The sequence below is a fragment of the Ochotona princeps genome, chromosome 2, assembly GCF_030435755.1.
Source record: "Ochotona princeps isolate mOchPri1 chromosome 2, mOchPri1.hap1, whole genome shotgun sequence".
NCBI lineage: Eukaryota > Metazoa > Chordata > Mammalia > Lagomorpha > Ochotonidae > Ochotona > Ochotona princeps.
Window position 1 is genome coordinate 50,439,259 of NC_080833.1, and position 11,742 is coordinate 50,451,000.

Genomic DNA, 11,742 nt, shown 5'->3' on the forward strand with positions numbered 1-11,742 from the left:
AAATCAATATTACTTCATTCCTGTTTTCTTCCTTGGCACATTAAAATATAAGAAACAAACATTATTGAGATCAAATTCCATACAAGTCTACTACTTTGTTTATAGATTTACTTATTTATTTATTTATTTGAAAGCCAATGGCCCAGCACTTTGAATCTGTTTCCATCTGTTCTTAGTTTTGTTTGTCAGACCCCCAACAGCCAAAATGGAGAAACAGACCAGCAGCAAATCTGCTTTTCAGGAAGTCCTAGGCATTGCAAGAGATAAACCTGTCATGGTTGACTTCTCAGCCACGTGGTGCAGACCCTGCCAAATGATCAAACCCTTCTTTCATTCCCACTCTGAAAAGTATCTCAAAGTGTTGGTTCTTGAAGCAGATGTGGATGACTGCCAGGGTGTCGCTGCAGAATCTGTAGCCAAATGCATGCAACCTTGCAGTTATTTAAAAAAGAACAAAAGCTGGATGAAATTTCTAGAGTTAATAAGGGAAAGCTCAAGCAATCATTAATGAGCTATTTTAATTGTGTTTTCTGAAAAACAGGTGCTTAATACTTATGATTTATTCTCCTCATTATTTGCTGAAAGTAGTATTGAAATTATATATGCCCAACTGTCTCTTGATTATAAATGAAAATAAAATATCAATTCTTCCCCATTTTTAAAAAGGGCGGGGGGTGGACCTGGCGACATGGCTTAGCAGCTAAAGTTCTCAGCTTGAGCGCACCAGGATCCCATATGGGCACCGGTTCTAATCCCGGAAGCTCCACTTCCCATCCAGCTCCCTGCCTGTGGCCTGGGAAAGCAGTCGAAGATAGCCCAAGGCTTTGGGACCCTACACTTGTGTGAGAGAACCAGAAGAGGATCTGGGCTCCTGGCTTCGGATCGGCGCAGCATCAGCCGTTGCGGTCACTTGGAGAGTGAATCATCGGACGGAAGATCTTCCTCTCTGTATCTCCTCCTCTCTGTATATATCTGACTTTACAATAAAAATAAATAAATCTTTTTTAAAAACCGGGGGAAGGGGTGGCACATTACAAAAAGAAAGAGGAGAGAGGAAATATGGGAGTAAGAAGAAGGAATAAGAGACTGGCTTGGTAGCTTAATAGCTGAAGTCCTCTCCTTGCATGCACTGGGATCCTATATGGATGCTGGTTTGTGTTCCAGCTGCCCCATTTCCCTTCCAGTGACAAAAATTGCAGATGGGCGAATAAAATCCAACATATGGCTAATAGGAGTCCCTGAAGAAATTCAAAGCAGAGAAACAGAACAAATACTAAAATCTTCCCAGAAATAAAGAGTAATAGCATTTGAAATCATATATTGACGAAGCACACTCTGCTTCTAAGAAAAGATATCTCAAGTGATTATGGCATTTATAAAGTTATTGTCTTTTTAACAATACTTTATCTCTGTTTTAATTCTTGTTAGTGTTTCTGTCTCCCGATTGGACACTGACTGACGTGGAAATTGTTACTAAGAGTAGTCTGAAAAACATATCTTCAAAGATCAGAATTGGAAACTAATTTGTTAATGTTAAATCGTTTGTCAAAAGAATAGGATTCAAGTTGCCTATGACTTACTGTGGCAACTGATTAGCTTCTGATGAAGCAACTAAGGAAAGACTCAGACATTGTCTAGTAAAGCTACTGAACATTAAGGAAAAAAATTTTTTTTCAGATACCAAGGAAAATAATGCTGATGACTACAAGGGGAACAAATATACCGTATTATCAAACTTCTCTGCAGTCACTTTTTATGCCAAAAGAAAATGAAACAATATACTTAAGATCCTCAAAGAAACAGAATGTGAGCCAAGGATTTTACAGAGAGCAAAACATACTCTTATCAACAGGCAAGAACTCAAGGAATATTGTTCCTTTGAGCTCTTCCTAAGATAGCTACTGGAGATGAGCTGATCAATAAGATAGCCAATAGACACACATGCCTATTTAGACTTTAATTTTAATGTATTAAATGAAATAAAATTGAAATTTAATTCAGTTAAACTAGCTGGATTTTAAGCAATCAAGATTCACATACAGCTGGACAGCTATAGATATAGAACATTTTATCATCACAGAAAATTATATGAGAAGGCACTGTAATACCCAATGAACTTCAGAAAACCAAAATTACTAGGGAATCATTGACCTAACAACTTATGGTGAGTATTAGATATATATTTAATGAAAAAACTAAGACTAAATGAGAGTTAAAAGGGAGAGATTATAATATGTAATGTCTATATACTCTGACAAATTAGTTCTATTAAATCTAAAACATGGAAAAAATAGAAATATCATAAACAAAATTTAAAATATTTTTAAATTGCATTTTCTTTTTTTTTTAAGATTTATTTATTTTATTACAGTCAGATATACAGAGAGGAGGAGAGACAGAGAGAAAGATCTTCCGTCCGATGATTCACTCCCCAAGTGAGCCGCAATGGCCGGTGCACGCCGATCCGATGCCGGGAACCAGGAACCTCCTCCGGGTCTCCCACACGGGTGCAGGGTCCCAAAGCCCTGGGCCGTCCTCGACTGCTTTCCCAGGCCACAAGCAGGGAGCTGGATGGGAAGTGGAGCTGCCAGGATTAGAACCGGCGCCCATATGGGATCCCCGGGCTTTCAAGGCGAGGACTTCAGCCGCTAGGCCATGCTGCTGGGCCCTAAATTGCATTTTCAGTAGTCATACTGATGCTGGCATGTAAGTTTTTGCCATTTTATGACTTTCTTTGTATACTATGAGACAAAGAAAGAGGCTACTTATAGAAAATTCTAATTTTATCACATCCTTAAAAAACAAAATTCTTAGTGTGGAAAAAGAAATATAGATGCATTATAGAAAAGATTAAATGAAATAATAATAACTTTGTAGCCTGAGTTTAAAATGAATATTAACCATATTAACCAGATGATCAACCCAGATTGTGATTTTAAAAGACATTTCAAGGGATGCCAGTTTGAGTCCTAGCTTTTCCACTTCCAGTCCAACTCCTTGTGAATGTACCTGGGAAAATAGAAGAAGATACCCCAAGTGTTTTAGACACTGCACCACACTGGACACTCAAAAGAGGCTCCTGGTTCCTGGCTTCAGACCAGCCCACTATGGATCATTGAGGACCTTTAAGAAGTGAACCAGGGGCCCGGCGGCGTGGCCTAGCGGCTGAAGTCCTCGCCTTGAAAGCCCCGGGATCCTATATGGGTGCCGGTTCTAATCCCGGTAGCTCCACTTCCCATCCAGCTCCCTGCTTGTGGCCTGGGAAAGCAGTCGATGACGGCCCAATGCATTGGGACACTGCACCCGCATGGGAGACCTGGAAGAGGTTCTAGGTTCCCGGCTTCGGATCGGCGTGCACCGGCCCATTGTGGCTCACTTGGGGAGTGAATCATTGGATGGAAGATCTTTCTCTCTGTCTCTCCTCCTCTCTGTATATCTGACTTTGTAATAAAATAAATAAATCTTAAAAAAAAAAAAAAAAGAAGTGAACCAGAACCAGAAGATGGAAGTTCTGTCCTTCTCACTCCCTGTAATTCTGCCTATCAAGTTTTTTTTTTTTTAATCTTAAATGAATAGGTCCCATCTCAGTGGCTCAGTGACTAAATCCTCACCTTGCATGTGCCGGAATCCCATATGAGCACTGGTTCTGCCTGCTCCACTTCCCATCCAGCTCCATGTTTGTGGCCAGGGAAAGCAGTCAAGAATGGTCCAAAGCCTTGGGAATCTGCACATGTGTGGGAGACTGGGAAGAAACTCCTGGCTCCTGGATTCAGATCAGCTAAGCTCCAACTGTTACTGCCACTTGGGGAGTAAGCCAGCAGGTGGAAGAACTTTTCGTCTGTCTCTTCTCTCTGTAAATTTGCTTTTCCAATAAAAATAAACTAATTAAATATATATATACCTTTTCTCATAAAAAACAGAAAATTCTTAATTTTTTAAGGCTTATTTATTTTTATTGGAAAGGTAGATTTGCAAAGAGAAGGAGATACAGAAAAAAAGATCTTAATGGCTGCTGGCGCATTCCCCAAGTGGCTACAATGGCTGCAGTTGAGACAATCTGAAGCCAGGAGCCAGGAATTTCTTCTGGGCCTCCCATGCAGGGGCAGGGTCCCAAAACCTTGGGGTATTTTCCATTGCTTTCCCAGGCTGCAAATAGGGAGCTGGATGGGAAGCAGAGCAATCAGTTCACGAACCAATGCCCACATGAGTTCCCAGCATGTGCAAGGCAAAGATTCAGCTACTGGGCCATTACACCAAGCCTCAGAAATTTCTTGAGAAATGTCTGATTCCAAGTCAGGGATGGGATGTGTTCAATGTGCCTAAAATATCTTGGCATACCAGACAGTAAGGAATCTATCAAAGGTCAGTGAGGTCAAATAAGAAAGTTTTGGGAAGCCAACTTAAACAGACTCATATTATCCAAGGATGGGCAATTAGACCTTTAATATAAATATCATAGACAAAAATTCATCAAATATGCTTGAATTCATTAGTTTAAAATGTTAAAATAAAACACTAATTGCTCACATTATAAGGATAAAAAAGAATCAAGTTCACTTCTCTCAGAACTGAGCAACTTTCCAAGTTTATCTAGACCACTTATTTCAGAATTATTTCTTTCGGGCCCAGCGGCATGGCCTAGCGGCTGAAGTCCTCGCCTTGAAAACCCCGGGATCCCATATGGGCGCCAGTTCTAATTCTGGCAGCTCCACTTCCCATCCAGCTCCCTGCTTGTGGCCTGGGAAAGCAGTCGATGACGGCCCAAAGCTTTGGGACCCTGCACCCGTGTGGGAGACCTAGAAGAGGTTCCTGGTCTCGGCTTCGGATTGGCGCGTACCGGCCCGTTGCAGCTCACTTGGGGAGTGAAACATCGGATGGAAGATCCTCCTGTCTGTCTCTCCTCCTCTCTGTATATCCGGCTTTCCAATAATAATAAAATCTTTAAAAAAAAAAAAAAAGAATTATTTCTTTCAAAGGTAGAGAGAGGAAGAGACAGAAAGAGAACTCTTGTAATTATTGATGCACTAACCAAATGGCCTCCACAGCTTGGTCTAGACCAGTCAAAGACAGAGCCAGGAACTCCATCTGGGTCTCCGACATGAGTAGCATGAGCCCGAAATACTAGGGTTATCATCTACTACCTTCCCGTATACATTAGTAGGAAACTGGACTGGAAGCTGAGCAGCCAAATCTCAAATTGACACTCCAATATGAGATCCCTACATTACAAGTGGCAGCTTAATTTACTGTGTCACACTGCCTGCTCAAACTTGCCTATTTCATATGAACTGACATGATAAGTTATAGATAAGAATTATTTCCTTATACAATTATGCTAACTAATATGAAAGCAAAATGATAGAATATCACAAAATTACAACAAATAAGTAGATGCAGACCTTTGGGATGACTGCATGCAAAAATCATAAAAAGAGCAAAAGTTCAGATAGATATTTTATGCCTTTTGATGTAAGAACACAAAATCACCCATCATATTAACAAAGAAATTGAACCTGGGACCAGGCCTCAGGATCCAATTGCTCATTCACAGGAAATCAATGGGTAAATAAACAGATTAACTTATTCCCGGAGTATTCAATTTAAGAATCCAGACTTTGGGGAACTGCAATTCAAATGGACAGGAATATATTGTGAGGGGGGAAAAAGACATAGTTAAAAGCAACTTAAAATACACATTTTAAGATTGGCATGATTTGCACATCTGGTTATGGGAGTAGGTCAGGGTGAGCTATGCCACAGCATCCATAGTTGTGCATGTGAGCTGGGTGGGATGTGGAACAGACCGGACTAATCTGCTATACAATCTGGCATGCACAGAACCGGGGCTGACAGCAGGCCTAGGGTGAGGTATTGTGGGTACATATGTAACAAAGCCTTTCCCAACTAGGCCATGGCACCTGCTGTTGTGCATAAGGGCTGGGTTTGTGGTAGGCTGGGTTGGGCTAGGCCACAGCACCCACTGGTTTGCATAGGAGATAGAGCTGGTCTTTCACTTGCCTTGGCTGGTGCAAGTGAAAGACCACATCTGACACTGAACTAGCAAGCACCACAAGAATCAAGTCTGGGGTCATGCCAGGCAAGATTTCTTGGAGGACTCCCTGACTAGACTGTTGTATTCAAACCCTGGCCACTGGGAAAATCACAAGATAGCTGGTCTGACCTTGGAGTGCATGCATTGGGACAGGACCTCCTCAGTTGCTGATGTCTGTGCAGTAGACAACATGCCCGGACACACATGGACCACATGACAACCAGCTCATCTGGGCCAGCAGAAAATATTGACTGCCTCATCAGAGGATGAAAAGCAGAACAGGCTAGACAATTCTGGCCAAGCTTTGCAGCATATTCTTGGTTCTGAATGCACTACAGCAGACTTTGTCAACCAATAGAGCTTGGAAAGATGTTCTCAACCCTGGAGCAATGAAACCAGCAACTTCTCCGAACTATCAAAGCTACTCAAGTAACATCCTTGGAATGCTCTTCCCCATGTCAGGATCTCTAAGACGTCATCACTTAAGCATCCCCCATCCCTAGGTACCAATTGTAGTTTGACAGCAAGAAGCAGCTCCCTTCTCCTCCCTTGTGGACAAAGGAGGGAAAAAAAGCTAAAATATTTGTTCCATCCACCTTCCTCCATACCTGACTCTCACTATCCTAATTAGAGGCCCACTATAAAAATAATAGTAAAAATAAACTTTAAAAACATTTAAAATAAATTTTAAAAATGTAACAAAGCCTTTCCCAAAGCTTGCTGTCGTTTTTGTTGCAGTTAGATGCTTATTGTGATTCTTGAGTGAATGATTGTCTCACAATTGATGGTGTTTACTATAACACTGTTTGATCTGCACTTGATGAAGTCGTATTTCATAATAGTACACAGATGGTCACACAGGAAATCAACTCTTCCCAAAGAGAGAAGAATTTCTTTTTTCCAAAATAATTATTTCATTCAATTAGGAAAGTTGCTTTATTTGTATTATTTAATTTCTTCACCAATCTCTGAATAATAAAATTATTATCTATATTATTACTATATATAAAAAAACTCTGAATAAAAAAATGAAATAAAATAATGAAAATAAAATTTCATTCAGTATAGGCATTTGGCCCAGCAGTTAAGAGACTGCATCTCATGTTGGAGTACACATCTTGCATACCCACCACTAGCCCTTGATTCCAGCTTTCAGCAAATGCAGACCTTGGGTAGCAGTGTCAACAGCTCAAGTAATTGTGTTCCTGCCACTCACATGGGAGACCTGAACTGAATTCCCAGCTTACAGCTAGATCCTATCCCAGCCCCAGCCATAGTAGACATATGTGGAGTGAAGCAACACTTTCTCTCTCACTCTCTCTCTCTGTGAAATAAGTAAATCTTTTTTTTTTTTTTTTTTTTTTGATGCACAGGAATTGGCATTGTGTCATACTAAATTAAGTCACTGGTGCAATACATCCCATATGTGCCCCAATTCAAGCCCTAAATGTTCCACTTCCAATCCAACTCCTTGCTAATGAGCCTGGGTAAGCAGGTAGAAGGCAGCTCAAGTCCTTGGGCCACTGCACCCAGGTAGGAGACCTGGATGAAGCTCCTGACTTCTGGTTTCAGCCCAGCCCAGCCCCAACTGTTCAGCCATTTAGGGGCATGGACTAAACATGGAAGCACTCAATCTCTCTCAATCTCTCTCTCTCTCTCTCTCTCTCTCTCTCTCACTCTCACTTACTCCCCCCACTCCCTCTGTACCTCTTTCAAATAAAGTGAATTTAAAAAAAAAAGCATCACCACATTTATTTACCATCCTGACTTTCCTTTGTTTTTCTTTACTTGTCAGAAATTTTATCTTTTGACTATATAATAGGCCAGAAGATCCTACCCTCTACTGGAGTGACAAGAACTATTTTCTTAATTACTGCACATAGATAATAGCATTTATTTTGGCAACTCCAGTGCTATTTAATCAGGCAAGATTCAATACCAAAAAAAGCTGATTTGCCGAAAAGGAGATTAGCATAAGTGCCTCCAGTCACATCCTATTTTTTTGAAGTTTATAGCTCTCAAGGAGAGCTTCTTGTTGGAAGTTCTGTTTTAAAATTATGGGAGGATTATGATGCTAGCATCCACCTGATAGAAGAAACAAGAAAGGCAAGTGGGCCATCTGAGAAATCACAACTTTTAAGCTAATTGCAATTTTGAAAGTAAAGCTAATGGCACCGCAGAGAACAGGAAGGCGGGATCTCATCTAATCCTCGCAGCACTGTGATTGGGAACGGCTAGACCGCATGCTGTATTCACTTTCCCGTTGAGTGAGCTCACACAGCTACCTTCACCAAGGATCCTTCTCTGTTGCTCAGCTGGGTATTGTGACACTCATGGATGATGAATTGTCATCAAGGGCACACTAAGGCTCTTGCATTTCACCAGCACAAAAATTTTCCAGAGGGGAAAAAACACGGATTTAGTGTTATGCGTTTCCCTTAACACGTTAAACAAGGTGGTCTGATAAATGCTAAATAAAATGAGAGCTAGCTTGGGAAAGCAACTGCACGTGGTAGAATTAAGGGTAAACATATACAGATGGCCTGGAACTAGAACTGTTTTCTGAGGAAAATGCCAATGCTACTGAGTATTTTTCCGAAGTAAAAACCACAAGCACCCAATTGTGTTGCACTTTACTGGGAATACTAGAAGGAACCACTTCTAAACCAACCCCAACTAGTACATCTAAACAGAAAAATTATATACATATGCCCAAAGTAACCGCAAAGCATGGAAATATTTTGCTCCATTTTATTTTCTTATCCTTTTTGAACTGTTAAGATGATTTCTGGATCTCTTACCATCTATCTCCAACAGTCTTCTCAGGAAGTTTGCAAGCCACTGCTACAAGGTAGACCAGAAGTTTGCATCGAGTCCTTGTCAACATCTGAAAACATAACTTCCAGGTACTTTTCTAGGATAAGGTGTACATCTATTTTTTTTCTCTGTAGTAAGGTGTACAGCTCAGCACTTAACTTACAAACCTCATGAATCCTGGCATACAGTGTTGGCCCTGGCAAGCAAGAGAAAGTTCACAGAGAAAGACAAAAAGTCTGACAGAAATAAGAAGTGTGTGATCGTTTATTGATCCTGACTAGTAGGTACAAGGATATCTGTCATTTTCTGCTTTTCTGTATTTTAAAAGCTTTAAAACTTTTAAAATTATTTTTCTCAGGGAAAAAATAAAAAGCCAAAGAAGTTACTAGGTACTCTGGTTCTAAATGAAGAAATGAAGTGGCAGAGGGGAAATGGCATAGCCTTTTTCTTTTTGAGGGGTAGTAAGTTGAAGAAAATTCTGAACTGTAGTTATACTGGAGGGACAATGATCTAGGGGGTCCCTGGGAACAATATTCCTATTCCTCTGAAGGAGGTGAGCCAAGATACTTATAAGCTCAAGAGAACCTTTAACACAGGAAGCTATTTATCATAACAAGCTTGGTTGATACTGTTCCCATACTGAACCAATTAGGCTCGCCTATTTCGTCATACTTCATAACTTGGGATGATAGGTTTCCAAGTATGGTACAGTGTAGTAATTGAATTTTGATCAAACACACATGGCCCATAACCCAGTATGTGAAATTTTCAGAACAGTTCACAGCTTTTAAATATCCAGTCAACATGTTGCCAAAAGTACAGGATGTACTTGATGCAAGGGGGAGAGAAAGGGGAGGGCTGAATCTTGGTAGAGCTGTAAAATAAATATTTTTGTTCTTGTTCTCTTCTTATTTTTCAAATAGCAGTGGAGAAAGGCCGTGGGATATCATATTATAACTCATATCTTCCCCTTGCTTGCTCCATGTGCATAAATATCTTGGAGTCTCATTTCAGATTAAGATTTTGTTTTGCATAGAAATATTTTCATGCCATGGGCCTGCTACACATGACTTACCAGCATGTTTCATCCTAGCACTGTACAAAAAGTATTTCTTAACATCCTACTCTGCGTTGGGCACCGGGTATATTGGTAAACATCTGAAAAAGACTTTATCTCACCCTCATCAGACCTACTACAAAAAGACAGACACAAAATAAAAACAAAGCAAGAATAATTTTATAATTACAACCTAAGACATGTAGAATGAAGGAAAAATAAGGCATCAGGAGTGAGAACAGGGGCAGGGATTTACCACATGGTAAAAACATTGCTTAGAACTCCTACAACCCATATTAGAATGACTGGTGCCAGTGCTAGCCCCTGCTTTTCCTGTCCAGCTTCTGGCCTGCTGATGCACACCTTGGAAAGCAGCAGGTGACAGCTCGAGTACTTGAGTTCCTGCCACCTGCCTAGGAGATTTGCATTGATCTCCGGCTCCTGATCAGCCCATCCTCGACATGGCCATTTCTAAGCATTTGCAGAGTGAGTTAGCTGATAGATCTTCTTCTGTTTACCCTGCTAATTCTCAGCTTTTCAAACAAAATGAAACTTTAAAAATTATTTTAAAAAATTAACTGCTGAAGATGAGTGACAATCACAGGGCATCTAATATATCCAGAAAGGATCGAGCTAGTGAGGCAAAACATGGGCCACATCTCTAAGGAAGTGCCATTTCAACCGATGTGTGAAAAATGAGAAGGAATCCTAGAGAGTAAACACACAAAAAAAGAAACCTTGAACTGGTCAACAGTTTGGTAATTTCAAGGATCTGAATAAAGGCTAGTAGGTTCAGAGAGAGACTAAAGAGACAGGTGAGTACCAGACCACACAAGGCCATGCAAAGGATTATAAAAGTGCAGTCACTGGAGGGTGGTAAGCCAGGGAGTGACAAAATCAAAGACAGGAAAGACTTGAAGGAGAAAAATCAACTAAAAGGCACTGATAATTGTCCAAGTGGAAGTGACAGTGATTTCAAAGAGATTAGAGATGGAGAATAGTGGACAGACCTGAATGAGATTTTGGAGGTTTGGTGTTATTGGAAAAATACATGCTTGAAAGGATTGAAAGCAAGAAAGAAGGAGGTGGCAAAGATATTACCAGGTTTCTAGTTTGAGCTACTTAATGAATAAGGTCTAATGAATAACAACTTGTTAATATAACTCCAGAGTAGTATGAGTTACAGAGCCCTCACTGCTTCAGGGCCTGCAGCAGCACTCTGCCATCGTTGGACCTGTAGAAACAGATGCATGAATCAGGTGCTGAGATACAGAGATTTTCTTTTTTTTTTTTTTTTTTTTTTTTTTAGATTTATTGTTATTGGAAAGCCGGATATACACAGAGGAGCAGAGACAGAGAGGAAGATCTTCCATCCTATGCTTCACTCCCCAAGTGAGCCGCAACGGGCCGGTACGCACCAATCCGATGCTGGGAACCAGGAACCTCTTCCAGGTCTCCCACATGGGTGCAGGGTCCCAAAGCTTTGGGCCGTCCTCAACTGCTTTCCCAGGCCACAAGCAGGGAGCTGGATGGGAAGTGGAGCTGCCGGGATTAGAACGGGCGCCCATATGGGATCCCGGGGCATTCAAGGCAAGGACTTTAGCCGCTAGGCCATGCCGCCGGGCCCAATATACAGAGATTTTCCACCCCATCCTCAACAAACTTTCCTCTCCATAAGCCAGAAGAATATCTCTGAACCATGAAAATCAGACACAGAGATAAACTCTAAGGTTTTACTCTCCTTTCTACAGACATGGTCATAGATGCCTGTCTGTTGAACTAAGAGAATCTGGAAGAAAGCAAACCCCCCCACCCC

The 11,742-nt window shown here is 40.9% G+C and overlaps 1 pseudogene; it reads left to right on the forward strand.

The window, feature by feature from the left end:
- The first annotated feature begins 205 nt into the window (after window positions 1-205).
- Window positions 206-534, forward strand: LOC118758555 (thioredoxin-like; annotated as a pseudogene).
- The last annotated feature ends 11,208 nt before the right edge of the window (window positions 535-11,742 follow it).